Here is a 12,939-nt window from a genome sequence, read left to right on the forward strand (position 1 = left end):
ATAGATATAGAGATAGATGATAGATAGATAGATAGATAGATAGATAGATAGATAGATAGATAGATAGATAGATAGATGATAGATAGATGATAGATAGATAGATAGATAGATAGATAGATAGATGATACATAGATAGATAGATAGATAAATGATAGATAGATAGACAGATGATAGATATGGATAGATAGATGATAGATAGATAGATAGATAGATAGATAGATAGATAGATAGAGATAGATAGAGATAGATAGAGATAGATAGAGATAGATAGATAGATGATAGATAGATAGATAGATAGATAGATAGATAGATGATAGATAGATAGATAGATAGATAGATAGATAGATAGATAGACAGATAGATAGCTGATTGCTATCGATCCATCTATCTGTAGAGTAGTTAGCAGGGTGCAGATGCAAACATGCAAATGCTATTCACAATTTTCCATGTCACACTTTTGTGTGTGTGGGGGGGGGGGGAAGTATAGACTTTTTATATCTCTTCATTCCTCAGAACAGTCAGTATCCCAGAACCCCAACCCTGCATAATCCATCATATTTCCATCTTTAATTAGGAGCAATGAAACTAGGCTGCTTCAGCCAAAGTTCAGGTGGTTTGCCTATTTTGCTGCATAGTGTCATTTCCAGCTAGCTGTGGCTCTCAAAGGTCCTGGGTTCAAGAGAGGCCTTTCCCATCACTTGCTCTTTCATCCTTTCGGCTAGAGATGTTGAGGATTGAACCTGGAATTTTCTGCATGCAAGGAATTGGCTTTCCCCCCCCTCACAAGACGCACCCTGGGAAGTTAGAGGGTGCTTTGGGACTCAGGTGGTTCTCATTATAAGGGGCAACTTTACACCTGGTTCCAAAGCATCCAGGAATTTCAAAAGCATTTACAACTGGACCTGGAAACAGCTGCTTGTATTAAACCAGTGATAGGAAACCCTTTTCAGCTCAAGGGCCACATTTTCTTGGGTGCAACCATGTGGGGGCCACACGCCAAGGTTGTGTAGGACGATAGGTCAGAAATGGGTGGCACCAGAGCTAAAAGGTGGACAAAGCAATGGATGTGGCTGTTTCTTTTGCATTGTGAGCTACGTGCCAAACATGCAAAAGCCAGAGGTATCTGCATGCACAACTCTTCATCCTATACCCAGGCAAGCAAGAGGTCTTATCAAGGATGCAAAAGCTCTGGAGGAAGGTGCAGAGGTGTTCCAGTGAAGATTGTGACCTGGGCTGAGATTTGGGCCTGGGAGAATCCTGAAGGCTGCCTGGGGAAACCAAGAAGGCCTCATTTGGTACCCAGGCCTGAGGTTCCACATCCCTGTCTTAAAACATGTGCCATATTTTTCCGTGTATAAGACGCCCCCATATATAAGACAGCCCCTATTTTTTAAAACCCAAAATTAATAAATTAAGTTGTTTAATTGGGGGGGCAGGTCACTTCCGCTAATCGCTCACCCGCCTGCCCGCCACTGCTGATCGCTTGCCGCAGCCACTGCCGATCACACACCTTGCCGCAGCAGCTAATCACCTGCCCGCCTTGCCACAGCCGCCAGTCACCTGCCCAATTGCTGCAGCCACAGCCAATCGCCAGACGGAGTGAGCTCCCGTTGCTCGGTCCTAGCTCCTGCCAACCTAGCAGTTCGGAAGTATGTCAAAGTGCAAGTAGATAAATAGGTACCGCTCCGGCGGAAGGTAAATGGCGTTTCCGTGTGCTGCTCTGGTTTGCCAGAAGCGGCTTGGTCATGCTGGCCACATGACCTGGAAAAACTGTCTGTGGACAAACATCGGCTCCCTTGGGCAGTAAAGAAAGATGAGCGCCACAACCCCAGAGTTGTTTGCGACTGGACGTAACTGTCAGGGGTCCTTTACCTTTTTAATCCAGACTAGGTGCTACTAGTGCATGTATAGAAGAGGCAAGGTTTATTCCACCACCCGAGCTTCCCAGTTGACTCAAATAGCACTCCCAAACTGGACATCACCAAGGACTGAAGGTAAAGCTGGCTCCATAAGAGTTGGTTTCCCCACCTACAGGGCTTCTGTCCTATCTGCTTCAAGCACTTCCACATCATTCAGCTCCAATTCAGAGGTCCAGCATTCTCCTTGGGATGAGTAGATGGGGAAAGAATAGATCTGTATAATGGTTACGCTTCAGCACAAACCTCCAGATGACTTTCCCCCCACCAATTTCGTGTAGGTGTTAAAGAGCATGGAGAACAGAATACAAGCCCACAGGCCATCAACCAGGGGGTGGAATAAAAGCACCCAGAACAAACCCCCAAGACTGGGCAGTACTGGAGGCAATATTACATGGGCCCAACCCAAACAACCAATCCTGAGGGATGCTATGGTCAATGGTATTGGAAATTTCTTTTGTGTCCAGATTAAAAGGAAAAGAAACCTTGGTTATAAGGATGTGAGAGGAATGCTCCCACTATTTGGCCAGTCACCAACCAAAATTATTACAGTGTTGTAGAAGTTTTGCAGTTGTTATGCATGGCTTGGAAGCTGTAAATCCTAACAATTCAGTGTCTTTTGCTACCCGTTAAACTGGAAAGTGTTGGTCAAGAAGTACAGTGTGTAACATCACCTCGATATTTGGCAAGTAATTGCCAAAATAACAGCAATTGGTTTACCAGAAACACACACACAGAGAGAGAGATTAGATAGAGCTGGATAATTTACTGAAAGTGTTATTCTTATTTAAGAACAACCCACCCAATATGCCTACCCAGGTTTAACTGATAATTACGTGTGGGTCTAGTTGAAGCATGGTGTTTTCTTATCTATGCATTTGGGTAAACAGGGCAACAATGAGAAGAGGTTGCTGCACTTGCTTTTTGCTGCTGTTGCCCAGCCTTGTTGGTCAGGATGGCTTTTAGAGAGGACCAAGGAATGCTAGGATCCTCTTTCCTCTTTCCTTACCTTACCTTCCTAAGAAAAGGAGTGGGGATCCAGGATATTGAACAGGGATGGGGAACCTATGCCCTCCAGATGTGGAATTCTAGCACCCATAAATCATTGACCATTGATTTTGCAGACTGCAGCTGATGAGAGCAGTAGCCCCAAAATAGCCTCAGGTTCCCCATCACTACCATAGCAGTTTAGAGAGGCATTTGAGAAATGCCTATCCACACTCTTTCAGGAGGAAAGGACCCGTCAGCTATGCATGGCAGGAACACACAGGCAGTCCATTTTGAAAATTGCTACACCCTATTCTGCTGTCTCCATGAACTTTTGAGACTTGTGGGTAGTTCTGTAAGCCAACCATAGTTTGTTTAGCTGTGAGTATGTGCCAGACAGCATTGGGCCATTTCATCACGGCCATGTTCAGAATGTGCATATACTCCAGCCTTTTCAATAGTGACTCCTGAGCCACAGCTTTGATCAGATGAATGAAGCGCTTGCATAGTTTATGCGCTTGTTCAAGGCTGTGGTTGTCCATTTTGCCCTAACTTTTCTTTTACCTGGCTTCTACAATAGGTGGCTTAAAAGTGCAGATGGACCAAAAGTCCCAAAGCTGAATGCACCATTGGATTGCTTCCACATAGGAACTTGAAGTCCTTATTAGTATGTATAGATTCTAACCTTCCCAGTCTTTAAGTAAGACACCCTAAACAACAAAACAGACACTCTGTACACACCATTTTTGAAAGCATATCCTCTGTTCATTTATTATATTACATTAAGGGGAAACCTCCTTTTTAATGTATTAAGTAGCAGGTAATTGGCAGGAGAAATAATCAAATAATGTGGGGAAAATCATCCTATGTCGTTTGGTCCACAGTGTATGGAGTGTTAAGGAAAGGATGGTCCACCTTTGGTCTCTACCCTGCAACTACCTGTATTTTCTAGAAGCTGTCAGCATGTGACAGCAGTCACAACCTGGGAATGGCTATGACCAGCTAAACCAGGTGAGGGTAGTCGATGGGTCTTAAACCCTCAGTTTCTTAGGGAATACCTCTGCACGCAAAAACAGGCTCTGGCAAATTGAATGGATGAAACCAATGGTGGGTCCAGCAGTTAAGAAGGCAGTTTCTGCACATATTGTAAAGGGAAGTGAGGGGCAGATGGGGCTCATTAACCTGAGAAGGTAGCCCATCTAGGAGAAGGAAAGCTGATCCTAAACCTCTGTTGCCTTGTGGGATATCTTCAGGAGAAGAAAAGGCTAAGGAGTAAAGAAGAAGAAGAAGAGTTTGGATTTGATATCCCGCTTTATCACTACTCTAAGGAGTCTCAAAGCGGCTAACAATCTCCTTTCCCTTCCTCACCCACAACAAACACTCTGTGAGGTGAGTGGGGCTGAGAGACTTCAGAGAAGCATGACTAGCCCAAGGTCACCCAGCAGCTGCATATGGAGGAGCGGGGAATCGAACCCGGTTCACCAGATTACGAGTCCACCGCTCTTAACCACTACACCACACTGGCGCACATCCAGAGTGGAGTCCCTAAGACGGTTGGAAGGAGCCTTGTACACCTCCTTCCGGCAACTCCTGCAGCCAAGCTGGTGCCAAACGTATTTCTCTGCTTTTCTTTGGACCACATCAGTGAGGCCGAGAGGTGGGTCTTGTCGACTGGGCAGCCCTGAATCTCTATACACACTGCCCAGGTTTGCACCCCATGGAGGTCACTTTGGTGCTGCTAACACAGCATTTTGACTTCATCCATGGAGTCATTGTCTCTTGAGACTGACAGATGCCAACAACAACAAAGCCAGTTAGTTCTGAGTCCATATCACTGATATCAATGGAACTAAAATGCCTTGGCAATTTATTCTTATTGAGTTAAATGGGACTTTAACTCTCTCTCTCTTTCTTTTCTTGGTTCTCCTTAATTCATCTTCATGCATGACTCGCATGCAATTATAATACACTACTCACATGGCAACTGTTCAATCTAGAGTAAATCATCAGTTTGTTTTAACAACCTCAAGGGTAAAGGTATTGTGGTGGGAAATAGGAAGGGAAGAAGTGACCCATTAATACAGAAATATACACAAAGCCGCCTTGGAAGCCTGTTAAGTCAGAAAGAGGGGACATTAATATTTATAATTGAATAAAAATGACAAGATACAAAAGTTGCTGCTGTCAACTCACATGCATTTTTTCAGTTACAAACATAGAAGAAGCATGGCAGGGATTAAACATTAAATAAACGAATGAAAGGAAGAAAAGAACCGTGTACCTTCCATTTAAATATCTTGAAACAATAGCAATGCACTTTAGAGGACTCTCTGTCTTTTAGTTATTTTGTGTTCGTGCGTGAGAGAGAGAGACAGCAAAGAGGCAAGGCTACCTTTGTTTCTTCTGATTCTGCTACTGGAAAGAATTAATGAGGTCTTTTGTTGCTTTGGGAAGCAGGAAGTGTTCACAGAGGTGTAAAAGAAACCAATATCTGAACTCTCATTTATGAGCTTCCCCGGGGCTTATCCAGCATGTCACTGGGGAGTGAAAATTGTTGCGATGGGATCTGACACAATGCCATACCTCCCTGCTCACATGTCACATTCAGACACCGAACATTCCCCCTGAAGACAACACCATTATTCTTACCCGACCTCTTTCTATAGCCCATATTTGCTAAAAAAAACAAAGGGCCAGCCCTGTCACCGTATATAACACAGACAGCTAGGGCTGTTGCTGCATCTTGGGCAAACCATTGTTCTGCCTCAGCATCACACCCTGTTCTACCCATCACACCCTTTTGTTATTTATAGCAGATGCTCCAAAGGTTTGTTGTTGGCTGTTGCAGGGAGGGACAAAAAGGGACATCTACTTACAGGCAGGCAGTTAATGGTACCCTCTGGAGTTGGGATGGAGAGTCACATCCATTAATAAATGGGCAACACAGTGACCTGCTGGCAGAGGAGAGGAGAGATGTACAGCTAGCCGGGGATTCCTCCAGTTCTGAACAAGCGGCTCTCCTGATTTCTGCTCAGCCGTCTGTGTTGTGTGGAAACAGGCGTCTGCCTTCACAGCCTAGTGAAAAACCCCTGTGTATCATTTTACCATATAAGGAGAAGAAAGCACTAGAGGCACTCATTCTTTGAGGCTCGGTGCAGCTGGCATTCAACACTATCCGAGGGAGCAGATCCTTCGCACCCCTAAATCCCCCACGCCTTATTTTGTTGACTCTGCCCCTAGGTGTTCTTTTTATATGAAAAACAACAAAATAAGTGGGTTTTCCACTCACATACTTGCCCCCCCTTTTTGGGGGAGGTTTTGTTAAAAATAATCTCTGTTTTAAATTCTGCATTGCTTCTAAGCAATGCCAGCCAACTGAAACAATTGCCGCCCACACAAAGAAAAATGCATAAGCGTTTGAATCTTGCACAAGCAGACATCCTGGCACACCTTTCCCCCATTAATCTTGTGTGCCTCTTCACCTGGTTAATGTCCTAAACAGGGTTATGATGTTACCTGTTTGTGCCCCCTTGTATTGGCCATGCTGTCAGGGTGGCCAAAGGTCATAAGTCTCAGCAATGTGTCTGGTGGGACTGAGGGCCAGTTCACGCTAGCCATCAATCCCCAAATGAGGATTTGACTACCAAGCCTCACAACAAGAGAATTCTGGGTGCTAAGTTCTGAGAATTGCCAACAGAGACTTTACAGCACCATCAAGAAATGGACATTCTTGCATTTCGTTAGGCAGTTTGTAAACAGCTCTTGACTGGAAAGCCAGTTTTGAATCATTTTAAACACACAGGGTTGAAGCACCTGAACACTGGTGTGCAGGCACATTAATGTCCTGTTCAAATTCTGTTTGTACTCCATTCCTTGAGTTGGCAGAGAGTGGCGTAAGCTAAATGGGGAGTGTGTCAGGTGTTGATTGTTACAGAATTCAGGAGGCATTGCCTTCATTGAGTTTGTAATCATGTAAAACCTTCCTTGGCCAGTATGGTCATTTCCTCTTTCACAGGAAAAAGAATCAGCCATTAACATAAATGAGGCTCAAAGGTGAAAATCCTCATGATAAAATTACTTGCAGTTTAAATTTAGTACCACATGTAGAGCAGGGGGTCTAATCTAAGAGTGAGAAAACCATATTACATCCAGACATACGTAATTTTGTTTAATCTCCAAGTGGAAGGGTGGCGGTGTGTGTGTGAACAATTCTGTAAGTTTGCAAAAAAGGGGAAAAAAGTGGACAGTGCACATAGCCCCCCCCCCCCAGTTCATTGATAGGCAAACTAAGACCCGCCTTCTAAATCCGGCCTGCAGACGGTCTGGGAATCAGCGTGTTTTTACATGAGTAGAATGTGTCCTTTTATTTAAAATGCACCTCTGGGTTATTTGTAGGGCCTGCCTGGTGTTTTTACATGAGTAGAACATGTGCTTTTATTTAAAATGCGTCTCTGGGTTATTTGTGGGGCATAGGAATTTGTTCATTCCTCCCCCTTCAAAATATAGTCCGGCCCCCCACAAGGTCTGAGGGACAGTGGACTGGCCCCCTGCTGAAAAAGTTTGCTGACCCCTGCGAGAAGTTTTGCAACTTTTCAAAAATGTTTCCACTTTTTTTAAAAAAAAGGGAAGAGAGAGAAACATATAAATGCAACATCACGGGGTGCCAAAAAAATAAAGCAGGCAGCCCAGCTAAAATAGAGTGTGTGGGGAAGATTGACAGCTAATCAATTATTTGACTTGCTAGGCTATGTGGCTGCCCCACAGATTGGAAGCCAGGAGGAAATCAGGCTTGCGCTGCAGGTGAGAAAACCTGCTGTGATTTCTCCTTACATTTTATATATGTTTCCCACCCCAAGAGACAGTGATTGCTAGAAAAGTTGGAGGATACAGGATGTTGACTTCAGCCATGCAAAACTAATGAGACGAAGTCTGTTTCATAATGGGGCCCTGTTCTCAAGCATAACATGACCAGAGGCAGATTTAGGGGAGCACAGTCGGATCGGTCGCACTGGCGACGGAGTCTCGGGGGGGGGGGACCCCTATCAACGCTGCAACTATGCTTTGAAATGGAGTGAGGGAGGCAGAGGGGTACTGAATTTTGGCATCACACAGAGTACCACTGAAATTCGAGAACCCAAGATCTGCCACTGACATGGTCCAAATAGAATGTGACACAGTAGAATGTGGGGGTGGGGGGCTTGGAGCCCCATCCCGAAAACATTTTGAACAGCCTTTGATCGGAGAGGTGGGACATGCACTGGTAAGGAGGTATAGGGGAGAAATCTGCCGCAGCCAAACTCAAGCATGGCTTTGCCACAGTTCGCACATCTGCCTTGTGTGAGGACCGGTGCCTTTCGCACAGATTCTGACAGCTTTCGCTAATACCATTTTTAAAAAAACATATATAAAAAGTCAGCTAACTTTACAATGCCATTAACTAAGCGAGGTCAGTTTCAATGTTGGTTGCATTTCGCTTCTGTTAACTTGTTTGGGTGCCTCCTGCACTGCTACTTTGGCAAATCTCAATCAGCGGGAGAGCCAAGCCACCATGCAAACGAATATAGTGGTGTAGCGTGGGTTGCTGGCGGCTGGGGCAAGGCAAGTATCCATGGCACTGTCTGCTGATAGGCTGGATTGAAGGGGCAATAGCTTGGCGACCTACCCAAGTGGCAGCCACCGTGCCCCATGGGTGTCAAGCACAGTGGAGAGCAGGATGGGATATTGGTTGGGAGTGTGTATCTTTCTAAAGCCGCACAAAGAGTGCCCTAGCACCCAGCTGCTGCCCAAATCTGCTCCTTACCCTGCCCACACAAACATTGGAAGATTTTCTGTGTGAGGGAGAGGGTGTGCTATTTTTTTAATTTACTATTACTCCCCTTTTTTCCATTTGAAATTTTGCACCCCTAAGAATTTTGTGCCCAGGCAACTGCCCCTGTTTAACTTGTTTGTTAGGATTCTAATAATGGCATTGGTTACAAAGTACAAAATTCATTTCATTTTTTTTAAAAGATAATAAAAGAAAGGTACCCACAACATAGCTAAATAATTTAAAGCATACATCCTAAACTTAGGAATTCACAGCACGGGCCTCACTTCAGTCTGAAATAATCACTAAATGTCACAGTGTAATCCGCAGAGCTTCGGGAGGACACAGCAGGCAGACACAGACTGGATCAGTGGCAAGGGCAGCATGAAAATCTGTCTAGTTTCCCAGTCTGTGGCAGACCCAAACAGCAAATCTCCAGATTCCCACTTGAGAGTGGGAGAGAAAGATCTTGGAAAAAGGCTGCATATTTTGCATTGCTTGACACCTTAAGGCAGGGCTGGTGACCCTGTAGCTTTCAAGAGGTTGTAGACATCAGGCCCAGCCAGTTAAAGTTCAGGGATGCTAGGTGTTTGGGGTCCAGTGGCATCAGGAGGGCCACAGGTCTCTCAGTCCTTTTTAAAGGTAAAGGTAAAGGGGACCCCTGACCGTTAGGTCCAGTTGTGGCCGACTCTGGGGTTGCGGCGCTCATCTCGCTTTACTGGCCGAGGGAGCTGGTGTACAGCTTCTGGGTCACATGGCCATCATGACTAAGCCGCTTCTAGCAAAACCAGAGCAGCACATGGAAACACTCTTTACCTTCCCGCCGGAGCGGTACCTAATTATCTACTTGCACTTTGACGTGCTTTTGAACTGCTAGGTTGGCAGGGACTGAGCAATGGGAGCTCACCCCATCGTGGGGATTCGAACTGCCTACCTTCTGATTGGCAAGTCCTAGGCTCTGTGGTTTAGACCACAGCGCCACCTGCGTCCCATTTTTTACCATAGACTGGCTTTGTAATGCTGCGGAAGGAACACACTTTTCACCTATTCGCTTTTCTCACTCCCATTCTTAAGGTTCAGCTTGTGGATAGCTTTCTACACTGAACCACTCAGAAACACATTCTTTTAGGACTCAGACTCGGGACTTGTTGATTCGAATGTCTCCAAAATTTCAACTAAATGCAAGTTCCTCTTAGATAATGGCTCTGTGAAGAAGAAGAAAAATGTTTATTCTAGCCTTGAAACAAACACCAAAAAACACGGAGAAAATAAGTGCTGTACCCCCACACTGATCTAACTATGAGTGGTGTGGGGAAAACATCTCAAAATCTTCCACTTTCTTTAAAAATAGCAACTGTGCAGCATTTTTTCCACTGTGGCATGTGTTTAAGAGCATTTCGGGTCAAGAAGGAGGAGGAATAACTATGATGTTTTGATTCAGGAGGCTGGAAAGAAGCAATGATGACCTCAAAATGAAGCAGGCAGCACCATGGGTTGGATCCAGACCTAGTATCTCTGATAGCCACCTGCTGGGCCTCATTCAGCAGAGGCATCTGGAGAAGGTCCACAGAAGATGACCTTGAGGTCCAGGTAGGTATATAGGAGTAGGCAGGGAAGGGGCAGTTCTGCTGTTCAAAGGAAAAAGTAAAAAATAAAGAAATCCTGGACACATGGAAGTCCTCAGGTAGGGTGCGAGGGCTCTCCCTAGCAAAGTGTCCTTTGGTTTACTCTCTCCTACATCTCTGGGTCTCCCAGGCAGGCTTACCTGCTGAGGGATGGGCAGCAATAGCAGTGGTGTAATCAGCAGCAGGCTACTTGCAGATTGAGCTGCCTGGTATGAGGAAACCAAGGTTATTGACAGTGTTGTTCTCTGTGGGTATCCCAGCAGCTGCCCAAGAGTTCCAGATGTTGGCTCTGGCCCTGTCCTTAAAGGTAAAGGGACCCCTGACCATTAGGTCCAGTCACGGATGACTCTGGGGTAGCGGCGCTCATCTCGCTTTATTGGCCGAGGGAGCGCACGGAAATGCCATTTACCTTCCCACCAGAGCGGTACCTATTTATTTACTTGCACTTTGACGTGCTTTCGAACTGCTAGGTTGGCAGGAGCAGGGACCAAGCAATGGGAGCTCACCCCATCGCGGGGATTCAAACCACCAACCTTCTGATCGGCAAGTCCTAGGCGCCGCCACCCGCGTCCCATGGCCCCGTCCCTAGGAGAGGCTAAATGCAAGATGCAAGACTTTACACAGGGTGGCTAGGCTCATATGTTTGGGATTTTCCCAGTTATGAAGAGAAGGAGGAGGAAGAGGAGGAGTTTGGACTTGATATCCCGCCTTTCACTCCCCTTAAGGAGTCTCAAAGCGGCTAACAATCTCCTTTCTCTTCCTTCCCCACAACAAACACTCTGTGAGGTGAGTGGGGCTGAGAGACTTCAGAGAAGCGTGACTAGCCCAAGGTCACCCAGCAGCTGCATGTGGAGGAGCGGGGAATCAAACCTGGTTCACCAGATTACGAGTCCACCACTCTTAACCACTACACCACACTGGCTTACAGTGAACTTATATTAGGCAAGGTGCACATTCAATGGCAAGTGTCTTTATTTCCTTTATACACAGTCTATTCCCTACCATAAGAGTCACACACTCACATAAATAGTGCAAAAGCAGTAATTTAAACCTCACGGGAGATGAACACTGTCTATGCCTTCTAGAACACTGCAGATTACGGTTGCTGCACTGTTTTCTGCAGCAAATGTCAATGTAAAATATATTATGTATTATGTATATGTCTCCCAAACCAGGTTTTCCAAATGCATGCATGAGCAAGCAGATTTGACTTTCATATGTTATGTATTTGCTGGTGTGATATTGGTGTAACAAATATAACATGTCGTGCCACACTGCCATATGATTTTCCTGAAATGCAGCTATCTGATCCTAGGGCCACTTGGAGTTTAGTAGCAGAAAAAGCAGCACGTACATACATCACTATTACAATCATAGTATTATTGAGGGAAAGCACCTATCTCCATTCATACTCAATTTATAAAATCCATAAACCATGAAACCTTCTCAGCTAGGTTTCACTCAGCTAATCACCACTGCCTGGCTTACTGATGCGGTCAAACTGGGTGCTAGATTTATTGCATGATAACTCAGCTTAGAGGAAGTCTGCAGACAGAATTCTCTGTGTAATAATCATTCCTCTTATTTAAAAAATGAATGGATGTTATTTAAAACACACACAACCACAACTCTTTATATTGGCAACGCGCTTTTTGGTCAGGCTTAGCAAGGTAATTCTTACGAAGAAATCAATAAAATAAAAATTGGCTTGCAGATAGAGAACAAGCACTCTCAGGAGGAGAGTTAGGGCAAAGCCATTCTGCCTGGCAAGCTACTTTTCTATGCACAAGCCAAATTCACGACAATGGAACTTGGGTTAGATATGAGGCCGGGATCAGATGCAGGTGTCTTATTTTTCACAGGTGTGTATTTTATTTATTTAGTTAATTCCCATTGGTTAGCATGGGCTTAACCAGGGGGGTGCAGGGGCAGGGAAGCTGCCCCCCTTAAATCAAGTAAATAAATAAATATGCTTAACTAACTGACCAAATGCGTTGCTGATAACTCAGTTCTGCTCCCCAACATAGTGCCTACCCCCCCCAATAAATCCTGGCTATGCCCATGTTGTTTAGTGGAAGCATATTTTCCTTTTTATAAAAATCAATAGTAGATCAGGACACAACCCAATCAAATAAAGCAATATAGCATCAACAACTATGGGTGAAATTATATGTAGAAGTTAGGCTGGTTATATTTTGATCCATTATAATGCACACACATATTTTTTTTGGTGGGTGGGAGGGAGATCTGATTTAACCTTGATGCCTAGAACTGGGATAACACAGGTTTCCTCACTCAGAAGTTCTTGCTCCCAGAACTATAATGCACACTGCAAACAAAAACAATTACTGTATTAATTTACACAGCCTGAAAATACCAGTACAATCACTCTAACTTCCCCCATGCAAATATCATTTGCAGACAAAACGTAGCACTCCCTTGAGATCACTTTAAAAGCAATTCAGGGTGATGAACACTTTACAGTGCATGTTTCGGCAGCTGTTAATGCTATTTTGCACAATCATTATGATGAAGTATTCTCTTGTCACAAGTCACACACAGTTTAGTTGGGGGTTTTTTTTAAAGTCTCCTTTAGCACAGCTTC

At 44.8% G+C, this 12,939-nt stretch overlaps 1 protein-coding gene across 2 annotated transcripts in view; it reads right to left on the reverse strand.

Moving 5' to 3' along the window:
• The window catches only part of FHL2 (four and a half LIM domains 2), a 31,279-nt gene that overhangs the window by 16,478 nt on the left and 1,862 nt on the right, over positions 1 to 12,939 (reverse strand). The window contains exon 1 of one of the 2 annotated variants that reach the window (XM_081858307.1): positions 5,780 to 5,956. The exons of the other annotated variant lie outside the window; for it this stretch is intronic. The gene's annotated coding sequence lies outside the window, so the exon portion shown is untranslated. Of the gene's footprint in view, positions 1 to 5,779; positions 5,957 to 12,939 lie in introns of those variants that run through there. 2 annotated transcript variants of the gene reach the window in all.

Source organism: Podarcis erhardii, assembly GCF_964252035.2.
Source record: "Podarcis erhardii genome assembly, chromosome: 4".
NCBI classification, from domain to species: Eukaryota; Metazoa; Chordata; class Lepidosauria; order Squamata; family Lacertidae; genus Podarcis; species Podarcis erhardii.